Source organism: Petromyzon marinus, chromosome 26 (assembly GCF_048934315.1).
Source record: "Petromyzon marinus isolate PM22_M1 ecotype Great Lakes invasive population chromosome 26, UKy_Petmar_22M1.pri1.0, whole genome shotgun sequence".
In the NCBI taxonomy this organism is placed as follows: Eukaryota; Metazoa; Chordata; class Hyperoartia; order Petromyzontiformes; family Petromyzontidae; genus Petromyzon; species Petromyzon marinus.
The window spans coordinates 1,718,796-1,740,634 of NC_133692.1; the positions used below are offsets into that span (position 1 = coordinate 1,718,796).

Here is a 21,839-nt window from a genome sequence, read left to right on the forward strand (position 1 = left end):
CCCACTGTCTCTGCCGGTGCTGCTGCCGGTGCTGCTGCGGTTTTCGGTACGGCTCCGAGCGGCGTGTTTTCGGGTTGCACCGCGTGGTGTCCGACGTCTCGCTCCACGTGCTGAGACCTTCTGCAGGAGCACTTTCAACGATTCTGTTCCTCAAGGAGGTCGCAGCACGTGGAGTGAAACGGCGGACATCACGGTGAAGCAATACGCGAGGTACAACCCGGAAACCCATTGGGGGGAAGATGGTGTCATTTCAGCGAGTTGTACTGCTGGCTCAAAGGGGCGCTGCCTGAAACCTCTACTATATTCTTGGTTCTTTCATTAAAGTCACGTCGAAGGGAAATAAAAAAATAAGAAAAATAAAACGTAATAAAATAAAAAATATATATACATAATAAAATAAGAAATGAAATATTTTTTGGTTTTATTTTTTATTATTTTATTATTTCCCTTCGACGTGACTTTACCGAAAGAACCAAGAATATGAATCCCTGCAGTCACGAAAGCTTTAAATCGAAATGTAACCTCTACTGTCAATGCGTGCAACGAACTCAAACTATATCAGCACGCTGTTCTGGAGGAATTAAGTCCACGTTTGTTTTTAGCACCCAACAAGATTTGTTCCGTTTAAAAAGATACTATTTGCACGTTGTCAATGTTTTGATCGAATTCTGACCAATAAAGCTCCTCGCCGGTGCCTTCACGCTTCCCATGGCTGACATGAACATCACCAACGTCACGTGACGTTTCACTCAAACTGATTTTGAGCTTCATCAAGCAATGAACTCGGAAATGGAGTGAAGTCTTAAGGCACCGGTGAGCTTAATTAGTGAGAAATCGATCAATACAATGGCCACGCACCTCCGATTAGCACGGTTGGCTACGTACGGTGCAAAAGAAGTTCAACACACTGTACATACGTACGAACATCTGTGTAATCGTGACAATCTGGTCGGGTGATGGCGGGTTGATGATGACAATAACTTTGTCAAAACTACCATGTTGCCTAACCCACAACCAAATACGGATCATAGCAATAACTACAAAAACTCATGTTTTATGTTTTTGAGAAATGTTATTTTACAGTTGTATATTGCTCAATCACTTGGTGGTCTACATTATATTGTGATTTTTACATCTGCTTTGGCATACTGACCATTTGTAAAGCTCAGAATTATAGGCACTGTTTTGCATAACACTGCAATACATTTACCCATAGCTGGCAACCCATATGGTTTACCCCGTATGCTTGCACAGGTAAGTTGAGTTTTCAGGTAAGTTGAGTTTTCAGGTCCGTACGGCGGACAGCCGTTTCAATACGAGCACAAACAATGTTTTTGTCTATTTATGTGTCTCCTTTGTGATGGGACTTTGTTGGATGAACGTTGAGATTCATAAGGGGCACGGGGTGACCAGCAAGATCTGAATTGGCCTGCAATAAGATAGGCACTGATAATGGGTTGACAGAGTTTACTTGAGAGGTATGTTTATCCCTTAATCACATGAGAGGCCTTGCATGAATACTTGGGACTAGTCAGCAACTGGGATAAATGCAAAACAATTCATTTGAATTCTGTCATGAAAAAAAAACATTCGTGGAACCAGAAGTGTAAAAAAAGGAGGAAGCGCTACATTTTTTTTAAAGGGAAGTTTAAATTAAACGTGACGATTCAGGAATAAAAGTCGCGTGTAACAGCGATGCACAGAGCTCCAATTGTGAAATCGCTCAATGGTAACATCCAAGTTATCTAGACTCTGGCTACTCACAAAGGCAGGCAACCAATTCTATATGTTTGCGATCCACTTCATGTATGATGCATGCAATAATATAATGTGTGCAACGCATGTTTTAGAATGTATAATACATTAACTAGAACACTATCTACATCATGGGACCTCCTTTACCAGTACCAAACTATGAGAATAGGTTTTCCCCTTTTTTCTGGCAACAAAACAGGTGTTAAGATGTTTAAACACCAAACTGAAACCTTTTACAAGGAATCATGTCTGCATTAACTACAATACTTGTGGCCAGAATGCAAACAAAAAACACACTCTGATCATCTTCTTGGTTCTTTCGGTAAAGTCACGTAGAATGAGAATAAAATTCTCAAATAAAATAAGACAATAAAATTCCCACGACGCTTCGTGAGAATTTCATTGTCTTATTTTATTATTTTATTCTCATTCTACGTGACTTTACCGAAAGAACCAAGGAGATGAATCCTTGCAGTCACGAAAGCTTTAAATCGAAATTTACACTCTGATCATTTATGCATTGTCTTTGAAACTGATTGGTCCACACCAGAGACAGCCTAGTCTCAAACTGGATGTAGTGTATGAAGTGTAGTGTGTGGAACACATAGTGTATGAAGTGTAATGTTAAGAGTAAATGCACTTGGAACAAGTTAGTGGCGGCAGATGGGTAGGGGTGATGGCGGTCGGATTGGAGGGACCGGCTATCTTTGGACCGAACGTGGCGCCAGCCAATGCGAGATGCACAACGCACGATGGGCGACACCGACTACTGTTAAGTTTGTCAGGTGTGTAGTGAAATTACGTGCACGTACGCACGTTAATGATGCGATTTCGTTGCATAGATGTTAAATGCATTCATAGCTAGCTGGGACTTTCAGCGATCTCGACTTAGATTATTCCCCCACCACCATTCGTCTTGCCAACCAGGGTTATTCTGTATCTCAATACTTGGGCGTATCAACAGGCATGTCATTGCATTCGAGTACCAGTTCGTGACAGCTCAAGTTTGGAAATTTCCCACACTGATAACATTGTGAAGTCAAATAAGAAACATGTGTGAGTGACTTCATCTCATTCGACATATCGGGAAAAAATGAGGCCGTACGCAAGTATCTGCCGTTCAAAGAAGCAACTGTTTCAGACTATCTGAAAAGAAGCGTGAATGTGGGGGCTTAATAAATAAAAAATCTATAAATGGTGACCATTTCGTGTTTGTCGTTTGTAATAACTTAGGGGTTGTTAAACAATAACCGCTAAATCGGTGACCATTTTCAGATTCCATTGAACGGGTCCGAGTGGTCACGAACGGCTCCCCGTTCCAGGTGGATGGTTGTCGTTATTTATGAATGGTCCCGATCGGCGTCGGCACGGCAAGCCTCGGTGACCGCGTGATGCCTTTGCCCTCGTTTCTCAGATCAGATGCTCGGCTGCTCGAGCCACTGCCAGTGGGAGGGCCTCTCCATTACTACCACAGGGAGCTCGAGAAGGTATTTGGTCTACTCTCTAACGCTGGGCTTGATCATTCACGGGGACCGCCACTTTTCCTTCCACCGCACCTCCGATGAGCACGGCTACGTACGTTGCGAAAGAAGTTCAACGTACGTACACTCTGCGTTTCAAAACTGTGGGTGGGTTGTAACAACACAGCCGAGCGTAAATTATAGCTCGTACAGTATTTACATACTTTTCAAGTGACTCGGTAATCTGTCAGCTTCATCTGAGGTCTATTTCTGTAATGCCAGCGGTGACTAATGTTGATGCAGACTGCACGGCGAGAACAACACTTTTACGTGCTTTCAGAGAGCTGCTACCTTTCATCTTGGCCGTTTTTGTTAAAGAAGAGCATTGTCAGACTTGGTGTGCACCTGGTAATCCTGGCACCATGGACTCGGGGCGCGGGGATCTCGCGAGCACGATGGGGTGGGTGGGCCCTCTGGGTGGGCCCTCTGAATGTGGACACTATGCTGGTACGCCCGAGCGGGTATTATCACCCACATTTAAATAAAGAGTAAGCGACGTTTCGATAGTGGATGCAACAGTTGGGTAACCTGTTTCAGCTTCGGGACGACAAAAGAGCTGGTCTCACATCATTGAAGTGTGTCCCTCGCACAGCCACGCAGACTGCTGGTCGATGACAGACACCCTGACCTCCTCCGTCTACCACGCGGTATAATTGGGTACAGCACAGCGAGCCAATCGGAAAATAATGTGGGGAAGAGCGGGTCTACTCCCAACGCTTCCAAGACATCTTCACGAGCATGGAAGAGTAGGCCAAATACCTCGCGGAGGGGCTCTCGAGAGCTCCCCCTAGTGGAGACCCGTCCACCCAGAAGTGAGCGAGACACTTGGCGGGTTTTCCTTGGGGTGGCCCAGGACCAGATGGAATGCCATCGGCCACTCTTGTTCACGTCCGGAAGTTGAACCCATACGAGTGCGATTTGTAGTACAGCATGCGCACCTCAACAATGTATGCCCCCCTCCACCATACACACACACACACGCGTGCGGGCGTATCAGCCGACACGCAAAATATGACTTCAGTGGCTGTTACTTTTCATGACAGCAGTGGCATTCAAACGCGGCGGAACTATAATTTCAAGCATAGTAATAACTCTTGACTTTTAATCTCTGACCACTCTATAGCCTCGTAATTACAGTCGATGACGTACACACCACACTGCTACAAATGCAATATTTTGCCCATTGCTCATATAGACGACATATCCTGAGTCCTTTCCGAGATGTATCTGCACTTATGCTCACGTGCCCATTGTCTTGTAGTGTACAGTTGACTGGATCAACTGCACAATGAACACCCGTGCATTCATTGCACAGTTTCATTTTAAAAGGGATCATTTTAGGTGGGTTTATAATAAATACATGTTTTCTCTTGCAACCTGCAGCGCTGCATCAAAGCGCGTGTGTGTGTGTGTGCATGTGGAGGTACAGCATTGGCGGTTGGTGTCGTGAACTACGCATTATAAATGAAGATACCCATGCCATGGGTTGGTCTGGCTGGGATAGACAGGTGATATTTACAGCGAGCGTGCATTGCTTTGAAAGGAAACGCTACACACAGGATTTTAGCAAATTACTTAGGTGGCTTTGGGCTGCCAGCCTTCGAGCAAAGGCGGTCGCCGCATCGCGCGGCGCTTTCAGATGCGCTTCTGCGGCCGTCTGGAACGCTCTTCCTTCCGATATTCGGAAGCTACTCGGAGCTATGCACTTTTAAATCATCATCTAGATTGCAAACTAATTTCTTTAGAACTGCATTGTGTTTTATGTTTTTGTCCTTCCCCCCACACCTCCGATTCGCACAGTTGGCTACGTACGGCGCGAAATAAGTTCTACATACACACGTGTGGCAACATGTTGTATTAAAAGGGACTAAAAACGTGAAAGCCCTTTTTAGATTGTTAGCTGAACATAACAGTTATTTTGTTATTGTTAAAGGAAAGATCGTTACCCTGGCTTGAGATTTACTTGTAAATGTGTTATAGGGTTACTGACTTAAACTTTTGTAAGTTTTAATGATGGCTTCATGAATATACAATTGTTAAGTCCCCCACACCTCTTATCAGCACGGTTGGCTACGTGCGGAAAGAAGTTCAACATACATACCCGTAAGACAAAAATGTAGATTATAGCCATTCAATAAATGTGTGGCATCTGGAATAGTCCCTGGCTCATCATTCTAGAAATGCTACACATACCAATACCACGTTAAACATAACAAGTCGACTGCTAGAAGGGAGCTGTGGGTAACGAGCATGTGTCATTACATTATGCCGACATTGATTATTTTTCATCGTTATTTTAGAAAATGAATTTGGCAGTTACAGAACTCAACTGAGTCAATTTTCATCATTGAGAGTGGAGGATGGATGCGCTCTAATCAAAACAAAACCACAACCTATGTTAGTGATAAGCTACGTATGACCTGTGACCTTTGACCTAAGCCAAAGAAAGATGACCAAATCACTGTGAGTGGTGCCCTCCGTGGCAGACAGAGCACAGCGCTGGTTCCACCTCATGTCACAATCAGAATCTGTATTTAGATTGCAGGAGGAATCCGATGAGCTATGAAGCTCTTTTTCACAAATCTCCATTCGGGGCGAAACGGCAAGTTAAACAAGTGACCCGGTGTTGGACGGCTTTAGGCCACTCAAAGAAGTTTAGATTAATAACTGTAGGCTGAGAGGGGAAAAAGATTAGTGTCCTTATGATGGGTTGGTACCAGCTTGTCTGCTATAGTAAGTTAAATCTATGATGATAATAATGTTGTGATAATATAGGTTTATCTATTGCGGAGGTGATGGGGTTTTTTAGCAAGAGTGTATCGCATTATCTAATGTAACTATTAAATAGCAGTTTTCCGTTTGTCAAAAGGGTTGATTATGTTGTGTATGTAAAATAAATACCAGACATGATTGTAAGTTTATATCCCCCCATACTCCAGTAAATATTAAAACAATGCAATGTAATGTCATAAATAACAAATAAAATACCCTTTAAAAAACTGAAATACTGTAGTCTAGTAACCCACTCACATATTGAGTATAAATGTTATACTTTAGCATATCATAAAATATCATGCTTCATAGCATACCGCTCATAAGAAAGACAGGATATTTTCACTGTTAATGTCATGCGATCTACAGTTCTACACGTTTCCTTATCATAAAATAATGATATACGGTACATTGTAAATGAGGAAGTAAATTGTTAATATATTTAGTTAATTTAATTGGGTCACGGAAACATTGGCAAATATCTGGATAGCTATCTCCAGAGGTGTTACTGTAGATTGTCATGCATTCATTGCCACACTTTAAGATTGGTAAACAGTGCCGTGGTATGCAGGGCCGGATTAAGGTTCTTGTAGATCCTAGGCACTTCTGTTTCGTAGGCCTTCAGTGATAAATTCAGTGATAACGCCTCGTCACTGCTCTCTATTGACAATGAGATTGTGCGAAAAACACAATTTGAAGATGTTAATGCGAATCTTACAATGAAATAAAATCTCTAAAAGTTCACCGCCGGTGTTAATTTCTCTCTCACCTGATGAAAAATAAGTAATATTAATTCTTTTCAAAACACGCTTTTATGAAATGTACTAGTAATGGCAGAACTCCACGACTCCAGGAAGTGGCCCCGAAGCTTCCACAACGTAAGGGGCCGTGGGCAATTACAGCCAACGTCAGTTGAGCGTGGACAATTAGACCCAAGCCGAAACATAACATATAAAAAAAGAATGTTTCCAAATATATATTTTTATTTTTTATGATCGAATATAGTATTGTCATCAGTATGACATAAGTATAGCAAGTTTGCAGTCGATACCACATTGGGAAGTGGGTTAAAATTGAGTTACAAGATTTGAGGATGCAACAACGACAGAGCGAGTTAAATGAAAGCGTGTAAAAAGATTGACATTTAATAACTTTGCCTCTGTGTATATACACTGTGCCTATCCTTCCTATCTATAAATACATGTATTCAAAAAGACATCTTGGTTAAATTTTTCATCATACAAACAAAGAACATGGGTCAATTTCTTTTGTTAGGCCCTTTTAGTTTTCAAAGGCCCTAGGCACAGTGCCTTCTGCGGCCGATTGGAAAATACGGCCCTGGTGGCATGGTATGGCACAAGCATTTGCGGTGGCATTGGCATCATGTGCCACACCGCTGGTAATCTGGGTGACCGCAGCAGGGGGAGTGGGTGTGTGAAGGCATTTTCATCATCAGCTGCACAGGTGGCACATTGATCGCAGCCACTCGTGAGGAAGCTGAGGAGGGTGAGCTGTCAAAATCAAGTTTCTGTAACCCCCCACCCCCCCCAAACTCTACTGATTAGACAATCATTAATGAACAAGTCTCCCTTTATTTACACAAACCTCAAAGAATATTAGCAAATTGGTTTACGTTGAGGATTCCACTTTTAAGTGAACACACGAATCGGTCCATTAATTTATGGCGCCTTGCCATAGATGTTGAACATGTGGTTCAACAAAATGGTTATTCACAACAACAAAAATAACAAAAACTGGAAAGTGTGCAAAGAAGTATGTACACAGATGCATGCCTGGCATCACAGAGGTGGAAGGAACACACGGAGGAGAGAATACACGCAGATGAATGGTATTCTCCCGATTATTAAGAAAAGTTGGGCTTGGGCAAGACGCATTGCTGGAAGAGATGAAGGCAGATCGATGGTGAAGAATAATAAAGGAGTGGCAGCCAAAAAAATTAAATTCACCACAGAAGGTGTTTAATTGAACGGTTTTATATATATGTATGCTCAATTAGCTTACACATAACATTAGCATTTTATAAAATGAAGACTAAATGTGCAGCCCTGCAATTGCTTGCTCATGTCACTGCTGGACTGCTATGGGCTATTTGGCTTAAATGTGGAGAGAAAAATCCACGTGGCCACGGGGAGAGAGAGAGAGAGACGCAAACTCCAAATATACAGCAGCAGGCGTCAGGGGTGGGATCGAATCCACGACCTCCTGTATACCAGGCGAGGTAGTTAACATCTCATAGCCACCCTGGCCCCCGCTAGCATAATCGGGATAACATTGGGGAAAATGGCAGGACCTCCACTGGAGGAAGCCCTTAGTAAGCTCCTCTAGTGGGTAACTGGCCTACACTTCCACGATGGGCTGACGGTTTGTAAGAGCCACAACGTTTCCCCTTCTGACGCAACCGACTAATCGACGAACTGCAGGCTACCTATTTATACTGCCGGGTGGAATCTTATAAAGTACACTTACTGAACAAGAAAGGGCCCATGTCATGAAATCCTGAGCCTGGTTGAACTGGGACCAGCGGAAACTATAACTTCTGGAAACTTTACGTAGTGTTGTGACCAGCACAATTGTTGTTTGAATGAGAGTCCGGCAAGCACACTCGTCTAAGTCACAAAAGAATCCATCATTTGGTTTCACATTCTCCCCAATCGCCTTAAAAGCACCCACTCTCTCGCGTTGGGCCTCGTTGGTACATTGGTGGGAGACTGCGTGGCAATGCCGGGTGTTGTTGGAGCAGAGCTGCGAGGTGCCCAGGAGATGGGAATCTTTGATCGTTACCGGTACTCCTGGAATGCTTCAGTTTACCCTCCACCTACTGTGCATCGATTTCCTCCCACGCCAAGCCAAGCACTCACTCATGGAGGCAGCCAAACATGCCAGTGCAAGAACGTTTTGCTTCGAAAAACTCGAGACTCGAACGAGCCTTTTCCGATTCAATAATTTGGCATGATTATTTAACGAATGTGTTATGATACAACTGTTATGGAATGTGGTAGCTGGCGCGTGCCATTCTCTGGGTTACGTAACCGAAACCTGTCAGGGTGGAGCGATAGCGCGCTGGATACCGCACTGCTGTGAACCCGACGAACCGAGTTCTATCTCGGACAAGGCGAACGTCAGCGGCGAGAACTGGTCCTGGGCTACCCCCCCTGCCACTTCCAACAACCGGCACGGACCCGGCACGGTGAAGTACGGTCAAATAGCCCCCCATGACTGACATAGCATGTGAGTGCTGTTAGACAATTTAATCTTGATTTGAAGCTTTTGTGACTGCAGGAATCCTTACTCTTTGGTTCTTTCGGTAAAGTCACGTGGTAGGTAGAAAAAATAATAATAGATCACGACGTTTCGGGCGCAACACAAGCAATCGTCATCAGGTGGGAAAGCATGGTCTGCTGCTGAGGCAGACTTAATAAAGATTGTTAATAAATTATTATTACATTCACAAGCCATCCTTTGAGTTGCCCTCTTATTTCTCGACTTGAAATGGTGAAAATGTAAAACCTTTCAAAGCTGTTATGAGTTAATTACATGTCCAGTGCACATTTTGATGGTGCTCCGTATAACGTTACACGGCTTTATGTGCACGGATAACTTCCACGGTCGCTACTCGTGGTTTCCGCGGTTGCGTTGTACAGTTCTTCTATGGTGCTTTTAGGGTTGTACTGCGCGCTGTTCGGCACGAGCTGAGATCCCCTTCAGGAAATTAAGAAACTGCCGGTACGTGGAGCAAAACGTCGGACAACGTGCTGGACAACACGCGGGGTACTGATCCGAAAACCATCGGAGGATTATTTTCTCTTTGGACTAAATCATGAATTGTTCACATTAAAAAGAGACTGCTGTCTGGGAATGTACAGCAGCCACTCGTCTCTGCAATTGTTTGTCAAACAAATGCCAAGAGCACCAATGGCCGTGACGCAGACTTTAACAGCACGCACGTGTTTCGGCACACACGTGTTTCGGCACACACGCACGCTGTGGTCAGTCTTCGGGGCGGTGGCAATGAAAGAACGAAAATGAGTCGATGCGTAATGTACCAAAGGAAGTCACTCATGACGATGTTTAAAGTTCCCAGGCCCATGTGCTGCTGGCTTTCATAAATGTTTAGTAATACGGCATTTAGTTCAACTCCACACGGGGTTATGACAAAGTATGCACTGTGCAATCATGCAAGTTAAAAAGTCCCATCACCTAAAAAAAGGAAAATGTTATTAAATTGAAATTGGTCAGTTTATGGATTGCAATGTTTTAAGTGGCAAATGTGTATATTTGTTTGTATGTTTATTAAACGTATAATAATGTTTAGCCCTTTTTCCATACACTGCAAATGAAGGGCCTCCCTGTGCTGTGATGGTGGTGAGGATTGCTTGACCATACTTCCCCATGCAGGTCTATGCAGATAGGTAAAGGGCCAGTTCAGATTCCACTTGTAGCCGGTTCGCCGGCTTCATAGCAGAGTGTACCAACCACTGCACCACTGCTCCCACATGTAATATCTTGGATTACCCAGTACCTCTACGTGTGCGTATATATACACACACGACATATATGTACGATGCAAATCGAGTCATTCCCAATTCAGCAGTGGAATCAGGCCTCCCAACACTTTGTTAGTCTGGGGTTTTACTGACTAGACTTCACCACACGGATTGGTGTGCGTTGGTGGAGGAGTGGAGCAAGACCAGTTCCGACATCATTTGCCACTTGTCAGCCATGGTCGGGGTTCAAACTCGGGTCGCTCTCCACTGTGACACACCCGTCTCCATCCCTGACGTCCCTGTGATCACTGTTACGTTGCAATTATGGCTTTATTTTTTGGTGATTTCGAAAACGTTTTTTGGTTTGGACGTGTTTTGTTGTAGTACGGAGTTAGACTGATGGCCTTAATCTAAGTTTTTGTGGTTGTTGTTTGACTTGCATCCCACTGGGATTTTTTTGCATACAGCGTTGGTGTACGGTGCTTTTTTCAGGAATATTTTGCTGTTTTATTCTTGGATTTTCTGTTTGCACAGTCACAAAGTCACTTTAAGATGTTTTTCTTGTTCATGTTTTATTTTTTTGTTTGTTGTGGTTGCAACCGATTCAAGAGCCGAATGGCTCACAGGGCTATACCAAAATAGATAAACTGAAATAAATAAACTGAAGATTGACATAACAATACTTAAAACAGGCAGCTTCCAGCAGACACTGCCCTTCAATAATCGTGTACGAGAACTTTGTTTCAACAGCAGGAATTGTCACTCGGACCAACGCGGTCTGGATGAGCCCTATTCTGAGATTGCAATCTTCTCAGCTGTTGACGTTTGTATTTGTATAAGCATTCCGATTGGTTGAGGCGTGCATGTTTGTTTGTATACCAATGGCTGCCAACGTAACTTACCGTAGTAGATTAGAATCAAAATTATATTTTAACAAAAAAATTAATAGCCGACATTATCAACATGTAGGAAGTATTCATTGCCGTAGGTTAGCGCGATTGTGCCGTATGTGCCCTGCGATGGGTCTGAGTTTATGCCCCGTGTTCGGTACGATTTTATGACATTTCGCTCCACATGGCCGAGAACTTTCTCCGAAACTGAGCTCTCCTCTAAGGAAGCTTTCCAAGCACGTGAAGCCGAAACGTCGGATTGCTGTACCAGACAAACAACATGCTACAATCCGAAGATTAAAAAAAACCCCATCAAAGCCAAGTTGGACTTTAGCAACACATTTATATAATTCCAAGCCACTAATTGTTTTCGAAACTGTTACTGACATAACTGTGTTCAGTGCCAAGCGTCAACTTTGGCCAGACACACACACAATCTTGGGTTACCCATAGTCCGTAGTTGTTAATGTGGAATTTAAGAGATTGTGTGGGGGTGGTCTGGGTGTGCTTGAACCAATTACTCAACCTTTAACAGCAAGGGAGCTAAACCCCTTTGTTTTTCTGCCACTTCAATGATGCCATCAGCACAATACTCTAGCTTTCTGTATGGCTTTGTATTTTTGCGTATAATTACATTCCATAGTCAGGGCCTATACAAAAAATCCAATTTGGGGATCGTTTTCAGGTTCCCAACAAATCCATGTGGTTTCACACACTTACTACTCCTAGAGCATCCCAAAGTTGAGCTGCTCTTATCCACGGTGATGTGGGGGACGGACATTGCCGATCCTATTATCCGCGATGTTATCCACTAATTTTACTCCACTGATCTGCAAAGAGAATTTCTGATGGTAGGGATATTAGGAGCCAGTTTGACACGTAGGCTTTCGCGACCAATATTATTCATAATACAAGTTTTTTGGGGTTAGATCGCGTAAGTGAAAATGTGTCGTTAACCCGCCACTACCCGACACAGCCAGTAAGGTTTGTCACGTAAAAAAAAACGTGCCAATTCGTTACTATTTCAGCCCACCGGTGTGTTGGAGGGTTAATCCACAACAGTTACAATGTTGCCACAATTCTGGCAAAATTGCCCGATGATGCTGGATGTAATTACCAGCGAAACATCTCAATATTCAAAATGTAAAAATGTTGTGAGTTTACTCTCCAACACACTGGTGGGCTGCACTAGTAACGAATTGGCACGTCTTGTTTACGTGACGAACCTTGCCGGTTCGGCTGTGTCGGGTGGTGGTGGGTTAACGACACATTTATACTTGAGCGATCTAACCCAAGAAACCTTTATTATGAATATTAGGGGCCAGATGAGTTTTCACAAACGCTGGCTCCCGCGGAAACGAGGAGCCATGGGTAACGGGGTCGCGAACGTGACCTTTCATTCGAGGTACTTTTACAAGTGAGAAGAAGGCATGATATGTCTGTCACTTTGCGTTTTAAGAGCAAACAGGAGTTGGCAATGCCTACGCTAGAACAACCCCCGGGAGTTGTAACATTTGTGATGACAAAGTGGACTTTAATACTTCTCTAGAGTGGGCATTTTCAAGAAAATACGATGTGTGGCCCTCCCATCGTGGCAAGGAGTCTGTGATCTCCGTCGCTACAGAGAATTACAATGCATTGACCTTTGTCTTAGGGGCAACGATCATTTGACTCAGATGTACATTTTAACATATGGAACGAAGACTCAACTGTTAACTGTTGGGGTAACATTCTATTTTTGTTGGGCAATTTGCCAAAGTCTCATGCGAGACATTTTGCAATTGTATTGCAGATAAATATGGAATGGTGCGATTATTTATACCGAATACATTATAGAAGATTAGTATTTCACCACTGTGCTGTGTTCATGAATTCATAATACTGTGTTGCACCTCGGAACTCAATGATAATAATTTATTTATTTATCCAGGAAAGTAACAACTGCGTCGTGGGATATTTATTTCAGGAAGGTCCTGCAATTCGGCTTAATTGTAAGCTGTTTCCACCCAATTAACGAGTGCCTATGCAAGTGGCAGGGGAAACCTCACGCGCGCGAAGGCGCAACGCTTTGTCCCCGCACAGATGGAAACAGATGGCGATTAGTCCCCCTTTTCCCGACGATCCAGGGGGTGGAGGCAACCTCGGGGAGAAGGGATTTTCACAACATCTGCGTGCGGCTGTCAACCAACGCTCGCCTTACGATAACCTCCAACGAGAGATTGTGTGTGTCACCGTGTGTCCATGTGGGCGACACATAGCCAACGAGTGCGACTTTGGATCAAGTGAAACACTCAACGATGTACAGAGGCAGCTTTAGTCCCGGGTACACGCACGTATCGTGTCCGGTGTGCACGCCACTGAATGACTTTGCTCTTTGATGTGAACGCCGGTTAAACACGCGCGCACGCGCACACGCGCGCGCGGACGCAGAACCGTGCGACTTAACTTTACAAACGCAACGAAGAAAGAACACTTTATACACTGCAGTGACGGTGAATCTCAAGACGGGCAAGATGCGCAGTGTAGTAACTCAAGCGCAAACAAGCCCCGCCGCTTACCTACTTGGTAGTCAACTTTGGGAATGCTGCAAGTCAAAAGTGCCGCCAAGTTCGAGGCGACTCCGTGACGAGAGAGAGAGAGAAGAGCAACGCTCGGCGATGCGAGTGGGGCAGGCGGCAGGCAGCAGACTCCGGGCTACTCACCTCCGTCCGGCAGAGCCTTGGGGGTCTCTCGCTGAAGTTGATCACCTCCGCCTCGCCGTGTACAGCTCTGGTTTCATCCTTGAGTGTGTCGTTGTTGAGCGCTGGCAACTTAGGCCCCGAGACGTGTGTCTTTCTATCTCTCTCTCTCTGTCTCCCTGTCGGTCGTACAGCAGCAGCAGCAGCACGCTGTTCTTGCTTGGGCCAGTCCGGACTGGCCCCCGGTGTGAACCGGCCCCGTGTGCCACGAGGGGTGGAGGGGGTGCACAGGATGGTGCCCCGTGAGCGTGGCGGGGTGGAATACCGGGAGCGTTGAGTGCAACGAGCCTCACTCGCGGACCATGAGTTTGGGGGAGGGCCTCTAGGCCATGGAACTTTTCATTAAATATTTTATTTCTTCTTCTGCTGCTGCTGCTGCTTCGTTTCCCCTTCCTGCTTGTGTTGCGAGTGGCTGGGCCGGCCCCGCGAGGGGAAGGGCCCAAGCCACGCGCCTGCTCGGGGTGGCAGCAGTTTCTCGCACGGGCTCCTCCTATTTCCCCATTCACAAGTGCACAGACCGGCTGCCAGACGCGGGCTGTCACATGCACGCGATGACTCATGTGGGAAGCCCTCCTCGTCCGTACGCTCCACACGAACACACACCCACACACACACCCACACTCCCCACCCCTCCTCGCTCTCTGTCTCTCTCTCTCCCCCTGCAACCACGTCGCTTAGTGACTTTTCACAGGCCTGTTTTAAGGTTGTCCCCTAACCGGGCAGCATTCCTCCTGCCCAGAAGTCCCACAAAATAATCTTATCTCGCAAAGAAGTGCCGTGAACTCGTACGTCGATAACGGTTACAGCTACAAAAGGAGCGTCCTTTATTTTGTACACATTTAATATGTATATTGTTGGCAGTATGTAAATGCCACGTTTATTTTAAAATGCAGTTTTAAATGTTCGAAAATACAGTTAAAGTTGCATTATTTAATCCAGCAAAGCATTTTCTCTTACGTTTTAGTTTTCGTCAATTAGTTGGAATCTCTCCTGATAATAAAAATACCATCGTATTTGTCGTGTTTGATGGAATGTGCTTCAGACTTCACCCACAGAGCTCATTCGAATAAACGGAGAGACAACAACAACAACAACGAGAGGATTCCTAAGACCACAGGCTCTTAGCTTGACGTCAATCGTCTGTTACTTAATGGCACTTATGGTGGCTAAAATGTGAAATTTCCAAGTCGGTCAAACACGTTGTCCTGAATAAATGATGAATTACACGGGTCGTCTGACAAGGTTTTGAAACACATTTTCTGAATGTCCTGTGCGGTACTTGGATTCAATTCTATCTTTCTTGTTCACAAAACTACAACTAGATAATGCAATGTGATAATTGCATCAATGATAGTATTATTTTTTGAAAATTGCATTAAGTTTAAAGCGTACGTGAATAATAATTATTTTCAGCCTTTTGCCAATCTACTGATAGATTATGGTCTCCCCAAACCATGACAGTTATGTACGTTTTGACCATACTTCACCATGCTGGTCATTGTGGGTTGGTGAAGGGGGGGGGGCATGATGGGTTCAGATATCAATCGCCACTGATGTTAACCAAGCTGCGTATCAAACTCAAGTTTTCTGTTTGTGAGTACAGTACTGCACGCTTATTATCACTCCACCAATTCGCTTGTGCGAAACATATATATACTCAACATATATGTTACTTGGCCCGTGAGTAGTTGAGCATTCGTAATTATGGCAGTTCATTTATATCGCCACCAAATACATCACGATGTTACCTACCGCACGTTAGATTCCATGTAACTGCGGTAGTAATCTTAGTGCACCGTTTGAAAATACTGTTGATGTATGGCTACAATAAAATTGAGCAATGGTTGTGTAATGGGAGTGTCACGGTTGTAACACGTGATTTGAACAAGTCTTTCGTTGGCACTTGCACCTTAATGAGTTGGGGTTTCAAGCGTGGTAGACCACATTTTAATTCTGTATACTTGGCACACATTCCCATTGAATAACTGCCGAAGAGCAGACCAACAAATGTGTAAGTAAGCCGTTGTTGAGTGGTTCAAGGTCATACGTTTAAATACGACCAGGATGTGGCAAGTGCCCGACAATGTTTTTTTTCAGTCTCATAATAGCTTTGGGGTGGAGCGGTGGCGCGGTGGTTAGTAAGTGGCACTGTGAACCTGGTGACTTGAATTTGGTTCCTGGCCATGGTTAACATCAGTGGTGAATTGTATCTGCACTGCTCCTGAGCAGCCCCCTTTCACCAACGCACACTGACCAGCGTGGTCAAGTATGGTCAAACAACCCCGAATGCTTGGGGCCTTCATCCAGCGCGCGAATTTAAACATTTGTGTATTTTATTTTATTAATTTACATTTCTTTTTGTTTGACAACAGCTCCTAAATGTGCGAGAAGTCCAATTTGGGTTTACCACCACGCAGTTTGTCACGGTTGTGATGTTTTGAGCTTTGCCCACCGGATGCGTGTTCCTGTTGCACCTTGTGTTGTCCCGCATTGTCCGACGTTTCGCTCCACGTGCTAGGAGCCTCTTTAGCAGTAAATATGTATTAGTTAACTAAAAGATCCCCCAGTAGTTGGAGTGGAGTCATCAGACATCGTGCTGGTGGGTCACGGTACACAGCTACCTATTCGGGCTGCCTGCATCGGCAGTGTGGCATCACGCGTGTCACCATTACTACGTACATAATAGAGGTTTTTTTTGGGTTAGATCGCGTAAATATATACATGTGTCGTTAAATCCGCCACCACCCGACAGCCAACTAGTAAGGTTTGTCACGTAAACAGAACGTGCCACTTCAGCATGAGTCCAGCAACACCGGTGTGTTGGGGAGCCAAACCACAACATTTACAATCTGAGTACGACGTTTCGGCAGTAATGACAACTAGCTTCATCAGGCGACAGCCGGATGTGTGGAGAAGTCCACCTACATACCTTGGTGGTGGTGGTGATGTTTTCCGAAAAGAGCTCCACAGAGTCCGATAGCAAGATCCATGAGACAATCCTTGAGTCGCGCGGAGGGGTGGAAGGGATGACGTCGGAGCTGCGCGCGAGTCGGAATGACACGTATGCTTTGATGAGATATTTTTAGCTCGGTATCTGTCATCGCGGGAGTGACCGTAACTTTAGACTCATTATGTCCATGCAAGCAATGTGTAAAATTGTTTGAAAACATTGAAAGGTCGGTTTAAAAAAAAACTGCTTGTCAAATGAAATCAGGATATATATATTTTTTAAAGTATCTTTAGCAAACGTATTACGGTAGAAATGTCTGAGGATTACCTTTCTTTACAAGTTGTTTTTGGGTTGTACATTAGTTATGTGTAAATGTATACAGTACTTAAAGGTTAAAAAGTTACGTGCTGTGTTACATACTTTAGCATCGTACAAATATATCGGACGTAATGTGGTCAGTCCACAGTTGTACACTTGCCAATGCGGTCCCAGAATTGACTTGCGTGTGCCCGTGTACGCTGTAAGTTAACATACGTGCATACAATATCTGAACTCTCCCCATGTCTGTCGACCGAACGCTGCATGCGTTCCACCGCAGTTAGTCGATCGGCGTGTCGCTTGCAGGGGGGTAGAGTGGTGGTGCTCCCACCTCTTCCAAGAAGTCTGGCTCGTATGGAAGAGGTCAGTTACCCACTCTCTGGGGCTTCCGCTAGTGGAGATCATGCCATGTTCACCAATTCTACCCCGATCATGCTATCGGGGGCCACGGTATACAGGAGGTTGGGGGTTCGATCCCGAGCCTCACGCCTGTTGTGTATGTGGAATCTGCGTGTCTCTCTCCCCGTGGTCGCGTAGATTTTTCTCCGCGTCATCCGGTTTTCCCCTCCATATTTAGAACCACGTGCATTTGGAGTGTTTGTCTGCTATCATATTTCCACGTGAGGAGCTATGTATCTCAATGGGCCTTACCTGGTAAAATACAAAAAAAAATCGTTTAGTTTTGATTTGGTTTATCGGGCCCATAACAAGAAGAATCCCTTTAGGTCCCTCCCAGAGCAACGTGGCCCTTCGTGATAGCGAATGGTGCTCAGAAGCAGATAATACAGAGCCACGTCTGATATCCCTTCAAGCCACCTGGTACACACGGTAAAGGGCATCACTTTCCCACCATTTGCGAGTAATGATTGTCGCGTGACAGTGAAACCGATATTCTCAGTTCTCTCTTAACGGGCTCCCAAATCATCCCGTCATCTACTCGTGGCACTTGTAGCTGGGTGTTTTTTTTTATAAGAATGTTGACCTAAGAGCACTCTAGAAACCTAAATCAACATAGAAGTGCTGGAATGTTTATGTCTATTTGTGGTTTGACCATAGACAACGTGGAAAAGGAACTGCTTTGTAAACATTTGCTGTGCACACAGTTAGCTGGCCTTTGGTTCAGCAACTGGTGTGGCCACAATGGACCCGTTTTCTCTATAGCCATTATCTTTCGTCAGCGAGAAGAGTAATCCCACACACTCTGCTGCAGCCTCCTCTTGATCACTTCTGCCAGCAGCAATGCCCAGTCGTTTGCCTGCATGGACTCTTTGCATGGGTATGCAGTCTCCTGGATAGTCCATCACTGTTGCTTTGCATACGAGCGGATTCCATGTCACGTGTTCCCTGATGGATGGCATGGAAAGGATAGTACCTAAAATATTCAGTCCGAGAGATCCTTTTGTTTATTTTGGCATGGCTTTTCGACCTTTGTTTTTATTGTGGAATCTTGTGGGCAGCATGGAAAGACGCTACAACCTTCCACGTGGGCTCATGAGATTGGTACTCATCTGTGATTTTTTATATAGCTCATCGGATTCCTCCAGTATGCATGCATATTCATTTTCCTTTTAGGCTCTATCTCTGCTATGAAGACGCACCAATTACCGAAACATCTGCTAATATGTCTATATTTTTCTGTTTTAAGGCAGTGGTTTTGGCGAATGTGTTAGTTTTTTATTGTGCAGCACCGTTTACCAATCCAGTCTATAAATATATAATGTGTTTAAATTGTCAGAATAAGGCGAATGTGTAACAAGGCTTTTGTTTTTGTGGTTACTCACTGCAAAATAATTTGATCAGCTTTTACCAAAATTCATCAAGATTACTAAACATGAATGGACACATTTTATGACAGAAAAACATGCATGATGCTCCTGTTATCATCCAAATAATTTAAAAATAAATAATGTGGTGCGTAAAGTCCAGACTAGCACTCAACAAACTGAAGAATGTGACAATTGGTTAGCTTCACAGTTGACTCGGATTTTTTTTCTTTAGAAATGTGTTACAGAGTTTATGGCTTTAGATTTCGAACTCTTAAGAATGTTCTAGAACATGAACATCAACTTAAGCATGAAAGACTTCTCGTGCTTAGGTTTTCCCAGTTGTAGTTCTGTAGTTCTCAAATTTGTTTTCAAGTTGTACCACGTGTTCGTATGTATGAATGTTGAACTTCTTTCGCACCGTACATAACAAACCGCGCTAATCGGAGGTGCGGGGGAAGGATAACAACCTTAACACAAAAAGCAGTTTTCCAGAAATTAGTTTTCAATCTATGATGTCCAACATTTCGCTCGTCAGCTCCCAGCGCTGTATGTATGTATGTTGAACTTCTTTCGCACCGTATGTAGCCAACCGTGCCAATTGGAGTTGAACCTTCAGACATCATACCGAACAATACTGGGTACAACCCAAAGCACGTTGGAAAGCTACTGTAGGCATTCCTTTGGGGAGAATATGGTGAGTGGGTTTGTGGAGCTGTGTTGATGTTCATTCTGAAGTTGGGGATAGTGAAGGGGAGGGAGAAGCAGGCAGAATTCAAGGTTAGAGAGATATTTCGGCAGCTGCACCCAAATGAAAGACGCTCCTTAGTCTGTACAGTGCCGGCAATGGCATCTCTTCATGCTTGTTCCGGACGCTGCTGCTGCCCTTAAAATTAACAGCCACGTGTATTTCAGTCCACAAATGAGTCGCCGGAAAATGTGGAAGATTGATCTGCCTGGTGGGAGATTATGCACTGTCGTTTAATTTACAGAGTTGTCTGTAATAAAATTGCATATCTTAAAGATGCAGTAACTGGGATGACATTTTAGTAGTATTTTAATGAGGTCAAAACTAATCACAAATAGAGATCGGGTAATGGGCTAAATCATAAATTTTGTTGCCAAAAAAAATCTCAATTAAGTCCAATGACTTAATTTCAAGAGAGCTTTGCATTAGGCTGATCGGTTCGTTCCTTGATTGAGTCGTGTTGGTTGAGTAATCTTAATGCAATCGTTGGTTTAATGCACACAATGGGTATTCAAGGTAAATGCGAAGCCATTCGATTGCTTGCTGGCTGAGAGGCCTCCACTAGACCAGGGCGATCGGCAACCAAAATAACGAGAAGATACTTTTTTTTTTAAATTGCTATAAAAAAACCCTTAATATTTCAACAGCAGCATTGCATGTGAATATGAGACGGTGATCCTTAATAAATAACGGTCACGAAGCAGTCCTTAGAGAGCCGCATGCGGCTCCGGAGCCAAAAGCTGCTGACCCCTGTGCTAGAAAGAGATCTGCAGAGTCCTTTGAGAGTGTATGCTGGCCTACGATTTCACACTGGGGCAGGAGTCTGGGAATACCCACACTTTACACTACCACACTCTATCTAAACTGCGGGACCCCGTTAAACGCAAAAAACAAAAACGATACTGAACACAATCTCATTATGCGAGCGGTGTTTGGAAAATTACGCATTAGCAGAACGCCGTCATGCATCCCTATGGGGGCGACGCGGTGGTGAGATGTTAACTCCCTCGCCTGGTATGCAGGAGGTCGAGGGTTCGATCCCGACCCTAACAACACCTGTATATTTAGAGCGTGCAAGTCTCTCTCTCCCCGTGGTCACGTGGATTTTTCTCCGGATCCTCCGCATTGAGAAACACGCGTTTAGAGTATTTGGCTGCTGTAAATGTCCACGTGATAAGCCACTTTGTTGAGCTATCATTTGTGGCCAGGTCGCTTCTTGAAAAGAGCTACATAGCTCAGTAGGCATCACCTGGTAAAATAAATATTAAGTTTTGTTTCGGTTACATATTTATTTGTTGAGTCCATCAGAGAGGTCGTGTCCACCCTGATTAGGGCAGACCCTGTGGATGCACACGCACAATGGAATAATCGTGGCACACCCCAGGGAAGAAGCCAAATGGTGGGGAATGATTGCACGAGAAAGCCACAGTTAAGGCTGACAAAAATGACTCGTCAATGTTATCTAGGAATGCAGACATCAGACACCAGACTTCCTACGACTGCTGTTTTTTTGTGCATAACGATCGTCTGTTTCGCATTGTGCATACATGTTGCCATTGTGGTCTTCGCGAGAGATAGGGGACCGCTCGCGTTCGTTAAATTTTCCAGTCGCCCGATGAACGACAGAGATATCCAACTCCTGTGTGCTCCATTTGATTCTCGTTTAATATTTAGCAGAGCCTACCCCTATTTATAGCAGCAAATTCCTTATTTTTTGGTCAGTAAGTCCTGAAATGGAGCTTAATTATAATTTAAAATTATGTAAACTTATTCACACATTTTACTGAGTGTTTTCAGCTAAAATAACTAAAAAGAAAAGTTTTCCCTCGAAAATTGTTCCATGTATTGCCAGTTAAAACATTAACATTGTGGGGGTATTT

At 44.3% G+C, this 21,839-nt stretch overlaps 1 protein-coding gene across 3 annotated transcripts in view; it reads right to left on the reverse strand.

The window, feature by feature from the left end:
- Window positions 1-15,920, reverse strand: part of RHBDF1 (rhomboid 5 homolog 1) — a 49,859-nt gene extending 33,939 nt beyond the window's left edge. For 2 of the 3 annotated variants that reach the window (XM_032961016.2, XM_032961015.2), the window contains exon 1: window positions 14,145-15,911. The gene's annotated coding sequence lies outside the window, so the exon portion shown is untranslated. Of the gene's footprint in view, window positions 1-14,144 lie in introns of all 3 variants that reach the window. The other variant, XM_076069846.1, reaches the window with a different exon arrangement.
- Window positions 15,921-21,839: the final 5,919 nt, after the last annotated feature.